This window comes from Lissotriton helveticus, chromosome 3_1, assembly GCF_964261635.1.
Source record: "Lissotriton helveticus chromosome 3_1, aLisHel1.1, whole genome shotgun sequence".
Taxonomy (NCBI): Eukaryota; Metazoa; Chordata; class Amphibia; order Caudata; family Salamandridae; genus Lissotriton; species Lissotriton helveticus.
In genome coordinates, this window is record NC_136061.1 from 933555018 (window position 1) to 933578748 (window position 23731).

The following is a 23731-nucleotide window of genomic DNA, read 5'->3' on the forward strand; positions in this document are numbered from 1 at the left end:
TCTGTTTGGGTGCCTCCACGGTGTGTGTCTAAGTGCAGTGTTGTCCGCACCCAATTCTATAACTGTTTTAAATTCCTATAAACTGTAAGCCAACACAGGTGAGCGATCTCTCACCCGAATTATGCTAGATTTAAATTCTGTGTAAGCAGCAGACATGTGGACCGATGGAACATCCCCACTAAATAAAGCACTAGATGGCAGCGTTACTCTGTGCAGAGAATATTGATATCACTGTTCGTATTGCAAAGTCACTGTCGTTCCAATAAGCTTCTGAATCGTGTTCTGTCAATATCGTAAAGGGATGCCACTCACCACCGGTGTCCAAAACAGATGATCCGTACGATCACATAAAGATCATGGAATGACATTCTAACACTGGACCTCAAGCGCTGTCAACCCATAGCAACAAAAAAAGTACAACCGATAAAGAAGTGGTTGGCATATTGAAGGAAGAAAACTCACAGACTTGAGGCAAATCCAACCCTAAAATCGCCGCACGTACGGGACGCTGAGCCGGATGGCTCACGGTGCAAACACGCGTGCACGCGTCCAGAAGTAGAATATCGTCACAATAGAACTCATGAAGAAGTGGCAAGAGGCTGGTCAGCACGCCTACACAGAGAAGGTGAGCTTGCGCGCTGATAAGAGCTTGTGACAAGATACTTTCAAAAGTTTAAAACGGCGGTTGGGAAACGCTGCAGACAAAAGGTCTCAGCCAAGCCCAACAATGAAAGACAAAAACATGTCTAACCTTAACGTCTTGCACCCTCAGCTGTTCCATGAGTTTAAAACTTGGCAACATACTCCATGAATATATATAGTTGTACGCGGTAGACACAGACAAAAGACTCATTAGCAGAGATTTGAAATCCACCATTACACATGACGATGAAGTGTATGCCCTCAATAAAGTTCCATACTATAGCATAACAGTTTCCAAACAAAAGATGGACCATTTGTGCTTCCCGCTCCAAAATCGAGCTAGACTGGTGTACAACAATGTGTATACCTCGTTTCCTTCATGACCCTGCTTCCATAAGGCACACACCTGTAAAGTTTGTAAGAATATTGTGACATACAGTACTTTTTGGCTCACTATGTGCAGCATCCAAGAAATACAAAAAGTGGCTCACTGGAATTGGAGTTCCAAATTTTGTTGTTGTGACCACTTGAAAAAGGGTACAGCACGCTTGGGTGGGCACAGCATCACACCAAACAAATGTCATTGGGTAATGTTCATTTGAGCCAAGTGAACCACATACTAGTAAATAAATGATGCTTACTTGTCTTGAACGCACACATTCTGTCCATATGTGCCAAGTGACCACAACACAGCACGTTTGGGTAGGGGCTGTCCACTGTAATGGACACTGGTGGAGCTGCACAGCGTGCTGTTCTCTTTGGTTCTCCTTAAGTTTCTTTGTTTCACCTTGTGGTACCTGTTTTTTCCATCTTGTTACTGTTTGCGTCTGACATCTTCTCCCTTTTTTAGCTTCTTCCCAACATGTTGTAGAAGCCATCTTTACCAACTCTATAGCGTGGGGAGGCCTCCAACTCGTCACCAAAATGTATGTAATAATCAAGCCATGCTGGTATGATGTGATACCAAGTAGGTTTATTTACAGGTTGACAGGTAATATGTAGATCATCATAAACAGCAGTATTATAAGTCCTGTAGGCAGTCAGTAGGTGATTATCAACAGCCCCACCAGGAGCAGCCTGTTAGCTGCTCAGTCCCTCTCAGCAACTGTCACTCCTCATCCAGTCACCCAGGCATTCTACTCAAGGTCCACTCGCCAACATTCCATACAGAAGACACACACAGGCTGAGCAGCTAGAGCAGAGAAACATAAGGAATAAAACATCATGTAATAAAACTACAGATTTGTAATAGCATCATACAGTTTTATATCAATTCTCACGCTCCCCTTCTTATTGGCGATTTACAGACACTAAATGTGATTTAGGGACTAAGTCTTTGAAGTTTGTGCTAGGGGTCGTCTTCCTTTTGAAGTGCCCACTCCTCTTTTCTGCCCATCATCCAAAAAACTGTCTGTCACTTCAGGAGCAACTCCAGATCTAATATCCCCACAACACAGGCCATGGGAGTGAATACAGGTTGACATCTGCATGACATCCACAGTGATATGTACAGCTAAAGATTACCCCAGGGCCCCAGCTCTACTTTAAAAAAAAAAAATAACCAATGGGGCATTGCCAAGATGGAGAACCGGTAGGATGTGTCCTTTTGTCCCTCCGTCCTTGGAAACTGCTCGGGCCTTCTTGCTTGCCTCCAGGTTGATCGTGGCGAGGGGCTGAGAGTGCAGAGCTACTGTAGTGGACGGCCACCCCCACCCCGGGGTGCAGCAATTCTTGAGTGGAGCCGTAATCCCAGTCGGGGATGGTGCAGGCTTGTGGCCATGGGGTCTGCTTGGTGGGAGTCCCTCGCGGAGCAGAGTTTCAGAGGCAGCTGTGCTGCATCACCCATCAGCGATTCAACAGGCTAGGGCTCTTGCTGGTTCTCCTCGGTTCTGTCTCCAGCAAGAGCGGATGACAGCAGTGGGCCCTGACTGGAGGTGAGGTGGAGCAGGCTGAAGTGGACCTGCACGGGGAGCTGGGGCAGCCTTCTGAGTGGGCATGGAGCCGAGAGCCTTTGTGGAGCCGGTGCAGCCAGGACTAGACGTCACTGGACATGCAGTGGCTGACTCCCTTGGTGTCAGGCTCTAGGGGTGGCCGCACTGCCCCACTGGCTGGCCGACTGGGCCGATTGATCGACAGGGGCCTAAGCTGATTTACCCCTGGTCATCCCCCAGAGGCCCAGAGGAGCTGCGGCTCTCCATGCATGCTGAACCGGCGAGGCCAATTGAAGTGATCTGGCCCAGAGAGTGGAAGCAGATTCTCAGCGCTGGTGGCTGGCCCAAGCGGCCTTGCTCCTGTGCCGCATTCAGCAGGACCTGCATCCTGCCTGGTTCCCCCTGCCTGAACTGAAGGCAACCCTCCAGACTGGGGGTGTGGTTTGGAGGCCTAATATGGTGTAGTGTGCAGTGGAGGGCCCAGAGTGGGGCCCGGGGAGAGCCCCCCTCAGACTGTAGAGACTGGTGCTGCGAAGCAGAAGGGCCTTTGTGTGTATCTCCGGCAAGGGAACCTGCCTGTGGCCCGGACTGCGGAGATGAGGGGGCCCGTGGTGAGCGCCAGCTACTCTGGTGCAGAGAGACACCGAATCACCAGGTCAACGGGAGGTCTTTGGGTCGGGAGCCTCGCCCCGGTCGGAATTTGCGGGGGCCCTGTGGTGGGCCAACAGAGGGGGGCCTGCTCCCTCACTGGGTTGACGCGACTGGCAGCAGTTGGAGCCGCGGACAATACAGTCCCGGGGGGCCAGCCCAGGGAACCCTTGCCATCTGATTATCGGCCTCCATTTGGACAGCAAGATGACTACAAGCAATAAGAAAGGGGGCACCCTCAATGACATGTTCACAAAGCCTGTGGGTCCCTAAGCTGGGGAGACCCAGAAGGCGCACAATGGAGCAGTCTTGCCGGATAAAGAGGAGCTGGAGGCCCCGGTCACGCACCCATATATGGAGTCCCTATTTGCCTCACTGCAAGATGACCTCCTAGCAGTCAAGAGAGACCCAGCAAGTGAATTTCAAGCGGTTTGTAGGAGGTGACAGACATTGGTGAGAGAGTGGATGCATTGGAAAACTATGAGACCTCCCAGGATGAAGAAATAGAGCAATTGCAACAGGAAGTAATCTGCCTCTCAGATCAGCAGATAGAACTGCAGGCACATGAGGAGGATCTTGAAAATCAGTCTAAGCGGAACAATATTGATATGGGGGGGCCCACGGGCAGCAGAAGATATTGAAGCCTATGTGTCTGCAGTATTCGCTCATATCCTGGGGGATATGCCAGACTCTACGATTCCCCTGGACCAACCCGGATCCTGGAGAGACACGGTCTACAGAAATCTTGACCTGCATTCCTAACTTCCCCCTAAAGGAACGGATGCTCCGCATGGCCTGAGAAATGCCGGACGTACAGTTCCGTGGGCATATTCTGCATTTCTTCCTCCCTGTTACAGAATTTCTCAGGGACAAGAACGTACCATACTCCTAGGGGTATCCCTTCCGAATCATCTTTCGTTGCAGAAATAAGTTTATCAATTTTGCTCCCTTACAGCAGCATGTGAGCTCTTGCACCTCAAAGGGGCAAGAAGAGTCAAAGCTGGGGTTGGCGTCTGGAGGGCGCAGAGCTGAAAGCCACCCGAGATGGGGGCGAGGCTCTGCAGGACGTGGTTGGGGCCAGGCCGACTCCGCCATGATTGCTACAGAAAGAAAGGCTCTGCTGGAAAAGCTCTCTGAGGATTCTGTTTCCAGAGACCCCACCTGAGCATGTTGCATCCTGATTTCGGGGGGCTTTGCTGGGGTTTGGGTTGGTCGGGTGGGGCAGGCCACGTAGGATTTCGTAAAGATGGCCTTAGTCCCCTTCTGTACTTTCACTACAGGACTGAGGTTGGATACCTTGTTCCCCTCCTCGTTCCAGGGGCATTGGTTGATTTCAGTTTTTGTTGGGTTGTTCTTTCAGGGGTGCTCATCACTAGGTCTTAGTCACTACAGGCTTTCTACACAAGGGCTGTATGGGTAATTTCTACTGTGAGACGGGAAGGGGATCCTTTTTTTTGGCCAGGACACCGGTCTTCCACGTGAGCAAGCTCCAGGATGGCATCTTCACTGAACGGACTGAGTGTTCTGACCCTCAATGTTAAAGGGCTCAATAACCCAGTTAAAAGACGTGCTATCCTTTCCTACCTAGCACATACACATGCTGACATTTGCTTGCTGCAGGAAACTCACCTTCTAATAAGTGACTGGCATAGGCTCAAGTTCAGAGTTTCCCCAAACAATATTTCTCTTACCCAGGGTGCAAGGCATCTGGTGTAGTGATATTCTTGCCACGCTCTTTTCGAGGGAAAGTAGGGTAAAAAATAGCAGACATTAAGGGCCCCCTTCTGGTATATCGCATCTACTTCGGATTATATTCCTTTATAATAGGATCCCTATATGCTCCCAATTAGGGACAGGAACATTCTTATACAGGGCAGTAGCGGACATCATGATGATACAACACCGGTGGGTAGTGAGACAGGGGCGATGGGAACTATTACCGCATGGAGTGCCCTCTGGCTACAGGAGATAGGATTGAGGGATTGCACCTTTTATTCCCACGCACATAAATCATATGGGCGACTGCATCACTTCTGGGGTTCTCAAGAGGTGCAGATGGCAATCAGCTGGGGGGAGATAGAACTGCTCTCACTGTCTGATCACTCCACCATTCTGCTAGACCTTACCCTCCTGTGCAGCGACACTCCTACCCATACTTGGCATATGCCTGAGACCTCCTTTGTAGGCCAGAGGTAGTTCAGCAAGCAGACAAGCCAATTGGGGACTATTTGAAGATTAACTATACCCGACACCCAGGTCGCGAGTGTATGGGCTGCGCTGAAGGCAGTTATACGTGGGGAATTTATTGCCATCTCAGATGGGGACAATAAAAAAAGGAGGGATAACCGCGCACAATTACAGCAGCTGGTAACAGAGTTGGGGCGCACCCATCATTGCACAGGGGTTCATAGACTGTGGCATCAGCTAGAGTCTTTCAAATGGGTCTGAACCACCCCCATTTTTTTACATGAATTAAAGTTCATCATTCTTTTCTCTCGTTTTGCGTGCATACACTCTTTATGCACTCCGCTTCTAAGTGCACAATTATGACAATTCATCACGAAACTGTGACACACCGTTTACGTGTCGCAAAAGAGTTGCACAGCCTGATACACATTTGTGAAACATATAAACATATAATCAGTAGTGTAATTAAAGTTCATCCAGTTTATTTCCGTAGTTTGTCCATACTTGTCCGTCACATCATAGATACAAAGTTCCAATTTTTCACGCATTTTAATTGCACTTGAATTGCCCATCTGGGCTTATGCACAGGCACGTAAAGAAACTTAATTCCTCCAGTACATTAATTCACCCAATCAGCTAGAGTCTGCCAGGAAACAGCTAGCAGGGCTGGATCTCGATAGCACAGAATTCTCCAATCTCTGTCTCAAACACTCCTTCTATGTAGGGGGGGAATACATGCGGGAAGATGTTGGCAAATAAACTCAGGGCAAAACCTCGGACCACCGCAGTTGATGTCTTACTGATGGAAGAGGGGGCCCTTGTTGAGGGGGATGAGCCAGTTGCTGCACGGTTCAGGGCCTTCTGTAGCAATCTTTGTTCATCACAGGATCTTCCCCCCTCACAGACCTACCTATTTGGGAGGCTCCAGAGTGACCCGCTTGACAGAAGAGCAGATAGCTGGTTTGGATGGCCTGATAAGGATATCAGTGATATCGAGGCAGAAACCCCTTAAGTCGCCCAGCCCAGACAGTTTCCAGGCGACTTTCTATCAAGTCTTCTGCTTACCCATAGCTCTGCTCCTTACAAGAGGATTTAACTCCATTACGAGTTCAGCCTCACTTCCCCCCTCAATAACCGAGGCTTCCATAGTGTCCTAGCGAAATCAGGCAAAGACAAGCGGAAGTGTGGGTCCTATCGACCCATTTCCCTCTTAAACGCCAATGCAAAACTATTCATGGGCGTATCGGTGACCCTCCTTGTATCTTTAATGCCCGGGCTGGTGGCCCTGGACCAGGCAGGGTTTATCCCCAACAGACACTGCACAAACAATACTAAAACGATTCTACATCTCATACACCAAGAAACTTGTTCCCGGGAAGAAGTCAAGCTATTCTCTATTGATGCCGAGAAGGCGTTTGATCGCGTTTACTGGCCTTACTTAGCTGAGACAGTGGCACCCTTCGGCTTAGGAGAACAGTTCCGAGGCTGGGTTCATAGGGCCAACGGGGTTTTAGGCCCATTTGCGCACACACAAAACCTGTGGCCCATGTACTAACCCTATTTTGCGAGACGCTAATTAAATGGAGACTCTTAAATAGGGTTAGCGGCTCGCTATTAGGAAGAGGCGTTCCAAGGGCGGCCTTTCCTAACAGCGAGTCCAACACCTATGTAAGAATGTTTTGCGACTGCAATTGCAGTCATAAAACACTTGTAGTTTACCACCCTCTTCAAGAGGGTGGTAAACCATTTGCAAATAGGAAGAGGGCCCCAGGGGACCCCTTCCCCTTTGTGAATGGGTGCGCAAACATTTTTTCAGAGCAGGCATTGCTTCCAGGGACCACTAGCTGCCCTTAAAAAATGAAACAAAAACGTTTCATTTTATTTTTTTTAAATGCAACCTGTTTTCCTTTAAGGAAACAGGCTGCATTAAAAAAAAAAAACTACTTTATTTAAAAGCAGCCCCAGACATGGAAGTCTGCTGACCCCAGCAGGCCACCATCCCTGGAAGTGGCAGCCATTCCCAATTGGGTTGCAAATTGCGGCAGCCTCATTAATATGCACAAGGCATGCAATTTGCGACTCCATTGGGAATCGCAAACAGTGGGCCCGATTCACAGAACTAACTTACTACAAAATCCTAAACTTATTACCATTTTGGTATTCACAGAAGGCACTTACTCATTTTGGTATTCACAGAAGGTACTTACTCATTTTGGTATTCACAGAAGGCACTTACTCATTTTGCTATTCACAGATGCACTTGGTGGAGAGTCCGGCCGGTGGTGGAGATTTCGGCCGGTGGAGGAGATTCCGAAACACAAAACACTTCTCTAGTGTGTACTTTCCATACTCTTCCCCTGCCTGAGGCTAAAACATCGCGGGATCTTAGGCAACTCTGTACCCGTTACTTCCAGACTACATAAAACGCTAGCACAATATGTGAGTAACCAAAATCATTAATGCCAACCATTAATTTGCCAAAATAATTAAATAAAAACATCAAGCTGCTACCGGGACTAACAAATTTCCATTTTCTGGGCCCAATTCATTACCTAACAAGCCCCTTCACGCTGGGTGACTGAAGTACCAAACTTACGAAATTCCAATTAGTATATCATCCTCGCATATACTTTGTGGCAATGCAATTTTTATTCATGTAATCAGGGTTTGGCAAACTAATACCTGGAACTAGTAAAACTCATTATAAATCAAATTCAATAACTCTAATAAAGACAAACTCACTTGTATATTTATAATGCTGTTATCTAAATAATGTGCTTGCTCATCATATACAACACAGCTCGAACCATCGATTACCACACAAGAAACAATAAATGAAAATGACAGAAGTGCATCTCAACATCAATGCAATGAGTAAGTGGATAGGCGTACAGACAAAAGATTAGAGACAAAAGACATTTGCAAAATGATTATGCAAATTCAGATAATATACTAACCCGCAAAGGAATTTAGGAAAACTACTCTCTGGCCATGAGAGCAGCAAGGCCCCTCAAGAAGATTTTGAAGAGCAAAGACTAAGTCACGATTCAGCAAACAGGAACAGCCCACCCAAATAGGAGACAGCAATGCAGCTCTCTCCTCCTACAAATAAGGTAAACACACAACCCTAAACCCCTCCCACTGGGTACCTAATATTATACTTTAAACCCAAAAAGACCAACACACAATGTATGATAACACACAAGTTCTCTTCATTTTATTGGTTAAGGAAGGGTGTGTACTGTCACAACACTCTTGTTATGACACTTCTTTATGACTTCCATTGTCCTCTTTACTCATTTTATCAACTTCCAGCCCAGGAAATACAAATTCGAGCTGTCGTCATAGTACACATTTCCTCCATCTCGGTCGTGTAACAACTTTTGTGCCTTGATTGTTCAATTGCACGGCTCTCTGAGGAAGTGTTCCGCTTCCGAAGATCATTTTGTTTCTCCACTCAAACTTTCGCAGGCACACAGGATCCATGAAGGACGAACAGTTTTCCACCTTCCCTTTCTCTCTCAGATTAAACTCACATTTATTTTCTAAAATTACTCTCGGGCCTTTTCTGCAGAGCAGAAAACCAGACTTCTATGAAAAACAAACACATTCATTATTAATTACTTATAATGCTATACCATAGCGCACCACCCTATGTGTTGTTTTTACCCATGCGCATCTCAGTTTTATGAATATTTCCAACACACATTAGTAAAGAACAATCAAGCTGCATTAGACCTTTTATTCTTCATTAGTCATAAGCATTTGCGGCCTACTCCAGCATTTTCAGTTTGCGCTTGCGCAGTTTTCATTCACCCTTAGGTTAGCCCTTTTTGCATGCAGTTTACCCACCACACTATTAATAATTTTACACTTATGGGAGTTCAATCCGAGCAGGTTTTATTTCGCGAAACCCTGCTCCATCACAAGGACTAGGATAGGCGTCTTATTACTGAATATTATGGGATACTGCCAGTGACGAGTCTGGGTCAAAGTCCCCTGCGCAACTCTGGTGGGAATTGGAACTTGGCAGACAACTGTCCCCCAAGGAATGGCAGGATGTTTACTACTGTGCACGACACACAGCCTCTAACACTTCCAGCATAGAAACTGCAACTAAAATTGCCACATACTGGTTCTTAACCCCAGTCCCCTTACATTGAGGTAACCCAGCACATAGTGATAGGTGCTGGCGGCATTGTGACTCCCCTGGAATGTTGGTACACATCCTGTGGGAATGCCCTAGACTTAAACAGTTTTGGAATGAGATCCTATCTGACATTGAAACTCACTTCAATACCCAATTACCCAGATTCCCCTCGTATATTATGTTGGGACTTCCCAACCCACTCACATACCCGCTTAAATCCTGGAGGGGTCGACCTACAGCTCTGGAACTGGGAGCCACGCACCAATCAATCTTAGCCCATTGGAAACAGACAAGTTCCGTCCTGGCAGAATTGACTACATCAGGTTTGGCACCTCCTGGGGATGGAGAGCCTTTCTTTAAAATGCATACAACAAGGGGACTCATACCACAAGACCCAGACAAAATCTGGAATGAGGGAACCAGAGGCACAGGGTGCTAGGAGCCGGCAGCCTCCAACAGAAACTGTTCATCACAATAAAGCCGCTCCCAGTGAGGTGTCGCTAGTGCTAGTGCTAATCAATTCGTGAGTGCACTAGCACTACTGACACCTCACTGGGAGCGGCTCTATTGTGATAAACACTCATACTGGGATGTCTGCCAACCAGTTTTCATGCTCCTCTCCCATGAATTCACAGAGCTGACCTGTCCCAGATACTTGAGGTTGCTCCGACTGACTGCTCCGCCAGAATAAACTCCCCCAATAATCTGTTTAGATAACCAGGTGCTAAGATATGACCTCTCTTATAGTTTGAGACTGCATGAGCACCCGGGTGGTGGGAGGGTGTTGGGGTTGGGGGGAATTTATTGAAAATGTTGCTTATTATTCAGATGAAGTTGTACCTTTAAATTGCCACAGCTCAATTGGGTATCCTTACTTCTTTACCTCCTGGTGCAACAATAAAAACAAATAACCATAATAACCAATTTGTATTCCTTTTATGTAAGTAAACAAAGACAACTTTTGTTCTAGATCCATCGCACAAATGTAGTGGTACACTTCCAGCATACTCTCCGTCGTCATATATTCAGTTACCTAATTCACCTTGTATCAGCCCATACTACTCCCACCTTTTTCCTCATTTACCCCAGATCTTAGTGTGTTTCTGGGGGCATCAATGTGTTTCTCTTGTTTAGTGAACCAGTCTAGACCCTTGCACCATTCAGTTACTGTGGGGGAGTCTGAGAATTTCCAGCCATGTGTAATGTCCCTCTTTGCCACCAGCTTGGCCATAGCCACAATGATGCGTTCTCGTCAGGCACCACCAAGTACATCCAATATTCCCAGCAGGGCTGTCAGGCATCAGGTCAATTGGTCATTCTAGGACCTAGGTCATAACACTTATAATCCGAAGCCAGTACTTAGTGATCCTGGGTCATAGCCTGCAATCTTGGGACCTCTATGGATGCCTTTGAGCGACATAACCTGCCCTACAACCTTTGAGGGGCAACAACCACAGTTATTCACAATCCAGGTAAACCACCAGGTGCCTGCACCTCCTACCGTCCCAATTCGCTCATCATGTTTTTTTATTTTTTGGGAATATCTTTATTTGCATTTTCTGCCAAAAGGAAAAATAAAACAAGCAAACAATACAGAGCATCCAGTACCCTGACAGCAGCGGAAACATGATATACAACAGTAAGTGCACAACATCCAATATAGCAGTATCCATAAATAAGACCAAAGTTAGGAGAAATATCTACCAAAACAGTCCTTCAATCAATGACCACAACACAGAGGGCCCTCCACCAAGCAAACAAGCAACTCCAGGGTGAGTCACCATAGGTAGAGGGCTATCCCAGCAAGTCAAATTAGCCATCACAGCTCCGGGTCCCAAATCACCAGACTCATCTGTTCAGACCCTAAGGGATAATAGCACATCCAGGGCCCCCATACTTTGTGAAATGTGCGGGAGAATCCCCTTCTCTTATATGTGACCCATATTCAGCTGCAATGTATGTGTCCATGCCCCTCTTCCGTTCACGCAGAGTGGGGACCTCTCGAGCCCACCTAATATTTGGCAATATCCCTCTTCGCTACAATGAATCACAAGTTACATAAGTTAGTATCCCTAGAAGAACATATTTGAGGTTGAGTTGGACCTCTACCGCCAGTTCCTGGACAATCTCTGTCCAGTAGGTCTGAACTCAAGGGCAACTCCAAAGTGTGTGTAAGAAGTCACCCCTATCCCCCATACATCGCAAGCAATCCAAGGAAGCCCTCACTATTATATGCAGCCTGGCCTGTTCATTGGAAATCTGATGGAGGATTTTAAACTGAATTAGCCATAGCCTAGACTTTATAGCAACATCAAGGGGGAGTAGCAAGACTGCCACCCAATCAGTATTGTGAAGCTCACCAATATCAGTCATCAATCTCTCTCTCAGAGCACCCAATGTATTGGAGATATTGTTGTTAATGGTTGAATAAGTATATGAGGTGGCCTTGCTCCCCAGCTCTTCCATAATCAGCCTGACCCCTAGCGGGGCATATTCAGGTATATCAACACCAGCCAATCCCTCAGCCAACCAGGCATGTTAAAACTGTGCAAATTTCAAATACTGGTTTTGATGAAGGTGATGGTCGCACCTCAGGGAGGAGAAGGGCATCACATTACCCTCTTGCAGGACATCCCCTATCTTAGAGATGCCAATCAAGTCCCAAGGCTCAAACCCATGCAATTTACTAATTCCTTTAACAAGCCACCTTCCCACAGTGGCTTTTCCTTGGTAACCCTAGTCGCCCAGTCCATAATCTTGGAACTGTGTCTCCAGGGCCGGCTTTAGTGCTGGTGGCGCCTGGTGTGACAATGTTTGTTGACGCCCCCTAATGACCACTTCCGCAACGGATTCCCTCACTACCACCCTTTAACAGTGCCCCTTACGTCTCCATAACTACTCTATCTCAGATGCATTTAATTAGTTTTATAACACCACTCATACCAGTCTAGGGTGTCAGAGCACTTTACATCACACACACATTACACAGAGACAATCTATCATATGTGTGTAAATCAGTGTATAGGAAATGTTACATTAGCGCAGAGGACTACAAGATGTCATCCATACTAGTAGGCAGTATAGTTAAAGAGTGCTTGGTCTGGAAAAGCACAAACTCAGAATTTAAAATGTAACACCATGGTTGGGGGTTTTCTTTAATGTAAATAATTGATTTCTACCCAAATGAACCATTTTAGCAACAGTACGATAATGAAAGACTGGGGAAAACATTTCGCAATGCGTTAATCTATACCTTGTGGTTTGCATGCAGCTGTTTGATGACAGTTAATAGCTCACTGTTCTATATGAGTATTTTAACTAATAAACTACAAGTAACAAAATGATCTCTCTAACAAAAGCAGTAACATACTGACCTATTTACATGATATGCACTTTGTGATCTGCATGGTACATGTTCTTTGCAGCAGGCATATTGACCCTTTGCGCTACCTTACGATGAGTCAAAACTTCCACGAGACAAATCTCCAATCTCTCTCCAGGAAGAAAATTAATCACCACAGTTATGCTGACATTTTTGTTGTTGTCTGAAAATGGCTGGCAGCAGGTGTATACTTGCAAACAGGGCGCCCCCACATGAAGTCAGCACCCTATGCGGTGTTACCGGTAGCACATTCCTAGAGCTGGCCTGCGTGCTTCCACCCTCCCTATGTTACCTGCGTTGCCTGAAGCAACCCACCCGTGCTCGTCCCACCATAGATATAATGTAAATGGCAGTGCGTCCGCAGTTGGGCCCTTTCCAGCAGGTAAGTCGGGTAATCCAGTGGTGCAAACAGCCAGTCATTTATGGGTACAAGGTGTGCTGTCCAATAATACACCCGCACATCCAGCAGGGAGATACCCCTGTTATAGGAGTTCCTCTTGAGAGTCCGCAGTTCCACCCTGGGATGACCCACACTCCACAGTAGCATCCTCACCTCTCTATCACTTTATTTTGTTAATCTCAGTCCTCTGGCATTGTGAAATATGTATTTTGAAGGCAATATAACAGCTTGGGAGGGTAATCATCTTAAAGATGGCAGCTCTCTCAAGGAGGGCCAAAGGCAACCCACGCCATCGCTCCTCGTCCTCCCGAAAGGTATTATACAAGCTCTTAAGTTTCTCCATCAGACAGCAGTCTCTATCAGTCATGACATGGGTGCACAGATATTTAAAAGTCTCAGTTTCCTGCCTGGCAGGACAACAGTATCGGAGTTACCATAAGGTTGGAAAAACATGGATTTCCTCCAGTTAATTTTATATCCTTAGAAGCCCCCAAATGTCTTAATAGACTGGGAGATCACCGGGATTGTGGCATGTGGCTCAATATCATAAAGATTTCATTGGCATACAGGGAAATCCTCTCTTGCAGGGGACTGATTGCCGAAACCCAGAATTTGCAGTGGGCCCAAATCATGCAAGCTAGTGGTTTTATTGTGAGAGCAAAAAGAAGAGTGGATAAGGGGCATCCCTACCATATCTCACATTCAATTGGAAATTTGTGTGAGAGGACCCCATTCACAGTCACTGCCGCTATTGTGGAGAGATGTGGCTCACTGGTTAGAGGTGGCAGACCTGTAAGCAGAAAACGGCCCGGGACCAGGGTTCAATTCCCGACGCGGCAGGGTCTTGGACCAGGGTCAACGGACTCGATAATTCTTGCCTCTGTGCCTACTCTAACCAGGGAACACACTCGGTAACTCTGGGCATTAAGCTTGCCTCATCTCTACAACAGCCCCCCACAGACGCCGGGGATGCCTGGTTTCACCCTGGAGATACCCAGTAAGGGACCATCTCACAGGGAAAACCAGGACGGGTTCCCCAGCGGTCTACAGCGCCAGGACACTCGGGCAGAGTAACAGTGCGCTTTACAAGTATCCCACATTTACATTTATTGGGGCTTGATAAAGGAGTGCCACCCATTACTGTACCGAGGACCAAACCCAAACTTTACCATTTGTTGCCTATAGAGCCAGTGAATCGAATCAACGGCTTTCTCTGCATCCAGTGAAAGAAAGACATAGGACATCTCCCTTCCATGGACCTCCTCCAGCCAATTATGCAAAATCTGAAAATTGAGAGATGGATCTTCCCGGCAAAAAACACGATTGCTCGCCATGAACCAGAGGGGTGATAACCTTATCAGTCGAGTTGCCAGAACAGTGGCAAGCACCATAGCCTCCATATTTAATAATGAGATTGGATGGTATGAGTCACAGCTGGACCCGAATTTGCCCTCCTTATTTATTACTGAAATAGTGGCACGCTGTATGTCAGGCTACAACGCCCCTTGGTCTCTTGCTTCTTGAAACAAGGCGTGGAGGTGGAGACCCGATGAGTTGGCATATCCCTTAAAGAACTCAGCCAGAAGGCTGTTTGGACCCAGAGTCTTTCCAGGTTTAAGCCATACAACAGCTGCCTTGATCTTGGATAGATCAATATCTCCCTACAAATCCAATTGATTCTGTGCAGAGAGGACCAGGGTCATCACAATTCCAAGAAAATCCCGGATTTGATCAGCACACGGAAGCGGATGCGCCCCATACAACTCCACATTCCCCCACTATATGGGAATCAGTAGTGTATGATTCTCCTGCAGGAGCAGTGATGGTACCCACCCAACGTGCTTCTGCCTCCTTCCTACTAACCCATGCCAGCAGTTGGCCGGTTTATCACCAGTCTCATAGAGATGGTGATTAATGACCAACTGATTCCGTTGCACCTCTCCCTGGACCAGGTCTCGATATTCCGCCCGCAACACCTCAACTTGCCTAAACATCTGCAGAGTAGGATGACACTGGTGTGCAGTGTCCAGGCTCTTAAGCTGGTACTCAAGTTCCACGATCTGCTCTACAACGCATAGTTTTTTATGCGCAAGAATAATCTGTGCCCGGTGCCAAAAAAACACTTTATAGACCTACCAGAGTGTCTGTACATGGTCCACATAACCCTAATTCTCAGAGAAGTATAGCTCTGTATCGATTTGTAATTCACAAGCCACATCAGCATCCCACAGGTCACAAGCATTTAACTTCCACTCCACGGACCCTACTCGCCTGCTCCTTCCTACAAAAGGGGAATGGTTCGATAGACATTGTGCTAGATATTCCACCCTAGTCACCGTCCCCACTTAGCCATCCGGAGCAAATGTGTAGCCAAGCCTAGCGAAAGCTCCATGCACCCCCAAGAACTATGAATAGTCCCTCAACCCAAATTGACAACACCTCCACAAATCTGAGAGCCCCAGTGCTGTCGCAAAGAGCCCCAAATGTGTTACGAGGATCCGGAACTGTACCTGTTGAAAACTACCAGGCACGGGCGGCATCCCACCAGCGATGGCAAGGATAAGTGTCCTATGCCCTTCAGATGCCCAAAGAAGTAGCAGAAGTCATGCACTATGACAGCCTCCAACCAAGTTTCATAAGCATGTCATTAGGAACAGTCGAAGTCCAGATATCAGAGCCCCATATCAGGGCCCTCACCCAACTCTTCACAGAAAAGGATATAGCGCAGTTCGGGCCAAGTCCCCCAGGGCTCTGGACTCACACCGCAGCACCAGAGGGGCAACACCACAGGCGCAGGCAATCTTCAGCCACTCCCCAGCCATCTACAGCAAAGTGCTCAGCATGCCTGGCCCGGGAGCACCCCACAGCTCCAATGTTCGACACAGTGATAAGGAGAGCGGGGATAGAAGGTCGGGAGATGGGACGTTACAAGAACAAAACACCCGCCGCTGAGACGCCCCAGGAGTGTCTTTGGTGGATGGAGGGTGCCCACCACCAGCCGCCACAAGCACGGACTCCCACAGCACTGTCAGACTTTAGGGTGACCAACCGTCCGTAAATTCCACGGACAGTCCGTCATTTTAGTATGATGTCTGTAAGGCATCCGTAATTTGGGGAGCTCAAATTACGGACGCCTTACAGACATCATACTAAAATCGAAATAGGACATTTCAGTAAGGAATGCTGTTTCTCTTGCGAGAGGCCCCCTGAGTTTACAGGATTTCACTCTGGGCCTCTCGATCTTCTCTTTCAATCTGTAGAGGCTGCCTGCAGCGGCCCGACCTGGAGCAGACTGTGGAGTGTCCCATTGTCATTCTGAGACTGCAGCTGATTATCATATATGGAAGGACAATGGGCCCAATTGTAGTGACAAAGCATTCTGCTTTTGTCTTGGCGTCATGCTGATGAAAATAAAAATAAAATAAATAACAGTGTTTTCACTGTACATTTAAAAGACAGATTTCAACATAAAATTATACTATTAATTAATGTTTATTGTTACTAGCACAAATCTTTATTGCTGAAAGGTCCCTATGTCGCATTGCAAAGCTGCGCGCATACTGAAAAACTGTGAAGTGTATGATTGGCTCAACCTTATATAAACTTTTTTTGACTTGTATTTATTTTGGTTGTCTATTTACTTAAATATTATTGTGCCACCTCCCCTGATATGTCTGTAAAACTTATGTTTGGTCCCAAATTTTTGTCCTGAATTTTGACCCTTTGTCCTGAATTTTTACACTGACCGTCCTGAATTTGCACCCATGCCAGTTGGTAACGCTACTGTCAGTATCACCGCTGGTCAATTTCCAATCCAGCCGGGATGTAATACAAGGCCGGAGCAACACTGCTGGATGCGCCCCAAGTCCCATCAATGGCCGTGGCCATAGGTTTAGGGAAGCAGACACCCACTAAGGGAACAGACCTGAACAGTCACCTCGAGGGGCCAGCACTACACAGAGGGGGGGGGCAAGGGGTAAGTGCCCGCACTGGCCTCCACCTGGCTCATGATACCCACTGCTCCCCACATCCCACTCTGACGGGGGCGGAGGGGCCCACAATCCATATTTCACACTCACCACACTCACTCGCGATTCACAAGGTGGCAGGGGAAACCTCAGCCTCCGCAGATGGCAAAGCCTGCAACTGTCATCTTCAGTGCTTTATGTCAGAAAGGGGATCCAGGCACAGTTTGCCACACCTCTACATCATGCTCGCACAAGTGGATGAGCTGGAGGAAGACATCGCTCTCCTTCTGGTCATCATAGAGAGGGCCTTTGACATGATGCACCGGCCATCTGTGATGGCAGTGTTGCGCACAACGGGGTTTGTACCCCGTTTCCTTCATCTTCTTGGCATTCCATATACTGACTTATGGCCCCAGGATGAGGTACAATGAAGTTCTACCAACACCTCCATTGACTCTCCACAGAGTGCAGGACATGACAGGGCTGCCCACTCCCGCCCCTGCTGTTTACTCTGGTGCTGGAGCCCCCCATGGAGCTCATCAGTGTGGATGTCCGTGTCCAGGGGTTTATGTATTTATAACGTTTTATTTAGTGCGAACATGACTCTTGGGTTCCACTGGAAGAGTGGTCACAAAGACAGAATATTTCTTTATGCAGACAACATGATGCACTTTGTTCAGCAGCCCCAACACCCGCATAATGGAGCTCCTGCTAATTTATGGGGACACATCCGGTCTGCATGTAAATTGGAGCAAGTCAGTGCTGGCACCGGACACGGGCATTACCCCTTAGCTAGTTTGGAACTTGGGTCTATGCGTGTCTACTGACCACATACGTTATCTAATTATGATGATAGCTCATACCCTGCAGCACAGCTGGGACCTCAATATAGCGACACTCCTTGCCAGAACTAGGATAAAGTACAACAAATGGGCTTTCTTACCACTCTCGATGGCGGGACGGGGAGTCCTCTTTGAGATGATTTTTACTTCCCCATTTTCTGTATGTCCTGCAGAACTACCTGTATGACCTCATGCTCCAAGATGACTTCACTACCCCATTTCCTGTATGTCCTGCAGCACTACCTGCATGAGCTCCTGCCCTCCTTTTTTCAATAGTCTTCAGTCCACAATAAGTACTTTCATTTAGGCAGGCAAGATGATCCGGTGACCTTTGCGAAATGTTGCTTGTCACCCCATGACTTGGGGCTGGGATGGGCAGATATTAAAATGCAATACTTGCCTCCCATGTAGTACCAATTAACAATTGGCTGCCCGGAGACAGGCATGACCTAACATATGTGTTGGAGTTGGAATCAGTTGAGGCATACTGGGTCCTCACTCTACTCTATTAAGGAGCTCTGCCACGTTTCCTGCCCTCCATCCCCAAAGTTCCACTCCTCTTTTGGCATGCGACCCCAAGACAAATTAAATGGCATGAAACCTTGACGACTGCAACCCCATTATCGTGAGGCACTTTTTAGGACGCCACTAGACTTGCCAGTTTCACTCAGTGGGATCATATAGGAAACTCAATGCTGGAAGATGATTGGAAAAGTAGCACGATTAAAGCTTTCGCTGACCTGGCATCAGAATTGCAACTGCATAAAACACAGTTCTATGGATATTTGCAAGTGGTACATGCCTGTCATGAGGATCAACAGGGCCTGTGCACAAACGCTCTCATTTTTACATGTTCACGTTGAAACTTGACATCTTTTAGATGGTGACTCTTAGCACATTTTACTTGCATGCGATAATGTACTGTAATTTTATGCCAAATGCCACAGCGAAATGCCATAAGTGTTTTAGGTATATATGTATTTTGTTGAAGAAAATCAATAAAAATGTATTTAAAAAAAAGAAAGTGTTTTGCTTACAAATGCATTTCTTCATAGGTGTATTATCACAACACTGTACATCTGGTTCAAGGACCAAGTACACTGCCCTTGCATTTTTGTTCATTAGAAGACAGCTCTGAGTCAGTAGAATAAACAATGACATAGGCATTTGAACTCAGGCCCAGTGCGAATGGAACCAATTTTCATTATATAAACTGCCCCCAAGCCATTGTTGGGCAGAGGAGCATTTCAATGGATTATCATGGCCATTCACACATGTCTGACTTCCAGCCCTGATGACTCTCAAGCCTGGTGTATACCAGACTGGCTTCCGGATGAATCATACACATAGGAAAATGGGGAGTAGACCACTCCAAGGTATCTGGCAGAAATGCATTCACACTATGCTCTCTAGGATAGGTAGTGTTAAGTAGGAGTACAATTATATGTATTCATATAATCACAGCAATAAATGTAATGGTTGAACTATTCATCACTTTCACTATTCTTGTAATAATGTTGTTTATTGTTTATTTATTGTTATCAATTCATTATTTCCTTCTGCTAATAATTGCAGTGCACGTATTTTACACAAGAATTCAATTGATTCAATAAATGTTTGAAATACCAATTTGTGTATTTCTTATGTCTCACTTTGGGCACGTTGAAGATAACCACGAAAGTTTAGATATGTAGTCATCATTTCCTTGGGGGAATAAGGGTTGTCATGTTCTGAGGTTGCAGACACTGTCAATGAGGGCCGACGCGGGCGTCTCCCCACCAGCCGCATGGAATGCAGATTTGGTGGAACCGCTGGAGGAAAAGGACTGGAAGGTGGTGGGAGCGCTCACACGCATGATATCCTGTAATGCTCGGTTTCGACTGATACATCATAATTAAGTTCACATACATATATGACCCGGTGAGGATTTATCGCATGTCACCCGGTAGGCCTAATTCATGCCCCAGATGTCATAAGACGGGAGCGAACTTCTTACACTTGGATTGGGAATGCCCAGAGGTGGGTAGCTTTTGGGCGGAAGGAGTAGAGCTACTAAGGGGAAAGGTAAATAGCAAAATCCAGTTGACAGCAAAACACTGACTCTTGGGTCTGTTGCAGAATAGCAAACAACAAACCAAAATGGGGTATAGGTTACAGCAGTTGCTGTTGGTGCTGGCGAAGCATAGAACTGCAACAGTGGGGATGGGTACACGCGCGCCAGAAGTTCAGGCATGGCTGCGAGATGTCCGCGAGTGGACATTGGCTGAAGAGATGCAGCAAGAAAAGTTGTAAAGAAGAGCAACTAGAAGATGATTGAAAGCTCTGGAGGGAGCTATGCTGGGATTTAATGGCTGAGGGGTCCCCAACAAATACTCCAAGTGCAAACGAGGGGGAAAATGATGGGAGTTCTGAGGACGGGGGGAGGAGGAGGACAGGGAGTTACTGGAATCGTATGTCTAGCCCAAGCAATAGAACAATTGGGGGAGTGGAATACCGGAGGGACCGATGTATGGAAGCATTATCCCTGTTGTTGCTAAATCTGTACTGTCCATGTTTACTACTGTGTGCACAATCATGGTTACGTTGTTGAGAAAAACAGTGAATAAAGTTTATAAAACAAAGGTTACAGACACCATCCGGTACCCTGCGAGGTTTTAGGGGCCCAAATGGCACAATGTGAGCTAGCCAGAAATCAGGCCAACATGTTCTGATGGCATGACTGGGCTCATTCTCCATAGTTTTGATGCATATGCTGTCCAACCGTACAGTAGGAACTGTACAACATGCCCTGACTGCCTACAGGGAGTGACTGACCAAACTACCAGATAGTAGCCGACTTAAGGCACATCTGGTGTTGGACAAATTGGGCAAGGGAGGTATTTCTTAGCTCTATAAGGGCATCATCAATAACTCTCCAGACTCCCTCCCCTGGCTTAGAGCCGCATGAAAACAAGACCTGTAGTAGATGAAGGCCGCTGAGTGGTTAGAGGTCAAGATGGCACTTAAGGTGCTGGTAATCTCAACGCACCTCAGACTCATCCAGGTCAAATATTTTCATAGATTCTACTATGACCCAGAGAGGCTGGGTAGAGGGGCCCGAGTGGACTGTCTGAGACGTGCAGTCGCCTGGTACATTCTTCCACGTGGCTTGGCAATACTCAGTGATCCAACAGTATTGGCACTCCATTAACAGGGTACTGAGTGGGGAGGTAGCTAGGCCCCTACATCGGGACCCGAGGGTGGTCACGTTGATCCTTGTGGATGACTTTGGGGGCCTGCGCAGCGTCCGCTCCCAGTTGGCGCTGCAGTATGTAGTGGCCAAGCGTGACATAGCCCGCACTCCAGTGGCGGTGACCCTCCCTCTGTTGTAGAGTGGATCAGAGGTATCGACAATCCAAAATGGAAAAACTGGTGTATAAAAGTAGGGGAGTCGGCGGAAAATACTTCAAGATTTGTGGTCCATAGTTTGCGTTTGCGTCCACTGCATAACCACCAGTCCCCAGCTGGAGGAGCTGGGTTACTTCCTGGTGCAATCTAAACCAGACATAAATAGTGATGCACACGTTGATCCACAGAACCCATTTTATGTAAAAATGGCACTCAATTTAGTTTGTTAAAAAACTTGAAAAATAGGAAGATGTATCTCTCTTTGTGTGATAGAATTGAAGTTAAAGAGTCCAGACTTCATATACAGTACTGAATGCTTTGTTTACTTCTTCTTAGTTAAGTAACATACTCAATGCAAATGTTCAAAAAATTATTGATCAAGATGACTGGCTTCTTCTCAATTTGATTACACAATCAATACAGATGTTTCAATTACTATTGTTACAGATGATTCAGCCGATACGTGTTTCGTCCACGTTATGGACTTTTTCAAGGCTGACAAAGTAAAAAAGGAAAACATAAATCAATATAAAAAAGCACAGTGGATATGCAATTGTTTTATAATAGTGTATGTCCAATCTCCCAATTTATAAACGTGATATCTACAACTTAAGAAACAATTATTAAAAAGTTGTGACTTCGAATTTTAAGATGATTGATGGTTAGTCATTGTCTTTCAAGAAAACCATCACCAAAAGAAATTATTATATACAATATAAAAATGTGATAGAACAATAAACAAAAATCCTTATGTCGAAAGAGAAAGTAAATCATCACTAGAAAAAGAAGAGACAATTCACCTGAAAAAGTGATAGATAAAGGAAATCAAGTGAATCTGTTGGCATTATCACTTTCCACAGAACTCTATTACATAGAAAACAGATAGATAGAAAATGAGAAAATATTCCAAGATAGAAATAGCACCATGAAAAAAATAGGTTGCAAAAAAAGTTGAGTTACCTTTGAAGGTATTTTGACCCCAAAAGTAATAGGATGGAAACATGTAAAGCAGATGATTCATTAAGTTGAAAGATCCCAGTTATATTAAAAATGATGGAAAGACCTAGGAGATATTCATGAGAAGAAAAATCAAATTAGACAAATATGTCAGAAGATGAAGATTGAAAATAATGTTAGCTCACATAGGAACAAACCAGCAACCTAATTACCAACTTGATGCACTAATGCTTCTCTGAGATGAATAAGAGTACAATTATTAAATGTCCATACAGTCCTTGTTAAATAATATTCAAGAGAAAGGGCTACATTATCCCTTTCAGCTACGATAGCCCAATGTCCAAAAGTAAATATCTTACACGGGCAAAAAAATGAAGAAACATTTTGTTAACTCCTTAAAGACAGAGTAAGATGTCAATACCACAGCATACAAATGGAGCGAAAAATTGGTGTGAGTAACATGCAACTCAAAACTACCTATGCCTAATAGGCGCAGGTTCCATCCCACCATAACTAGAGGGGATCACGTCCCAAAACCTTTTTTTTTCAAGCTGTCCGCATATTCCATTGTCACTTTTTATGGATATATAATGGAAGAATCGGTACTCAAACGATATTAAGTCAAAAACCTCAACAATGTCTCAAAATGTTACGCAGCGCAAACTTAGAGAACATAAGGGTAGATTCATCAACACAAATTGCGACCCCAATAGCTGCGAAACAGCTATTGCGATCGCAATTTCCTGATCCGCAATTCATGAAAAGAAAAGTAACCAAATTGCGAAATCGCAAAATATATTTTGCGACTTCGCAAATAAATTCGCAGAATCAAGGTGGAGCCCCCTTTGCGATTCTGTATTTGCGATTTCCCATTGATTCTGCGATTCCATTTGCGAAGTCGCAAAATAATCGCAAATGAAATGCATGAAAAATTGCAAATAGCGAAAAAGCTGAAAATCGCTATTTGCGAGGCGCAATTTAAGGAGAAACCAGGTGGTAACCATAAAGTTAAAAAAAAAAGATAAATTCCTAACTAGCTACAGGTGCGGGGCTGAACAAACACACTTAAGGAGACACAGTAGGAGCATGAGGACATTCACAATGCCAGGACTCTACATGGTGGTACGGCGGCGAAGGCTCCAGGCTGCAGCAAGGAACAGATGCCGGATCCATGAGCAAATTTTCTGCCAACGGATCACACTCCTGTGCCAGACTGAGGAGGAAATCTACTCAAAGT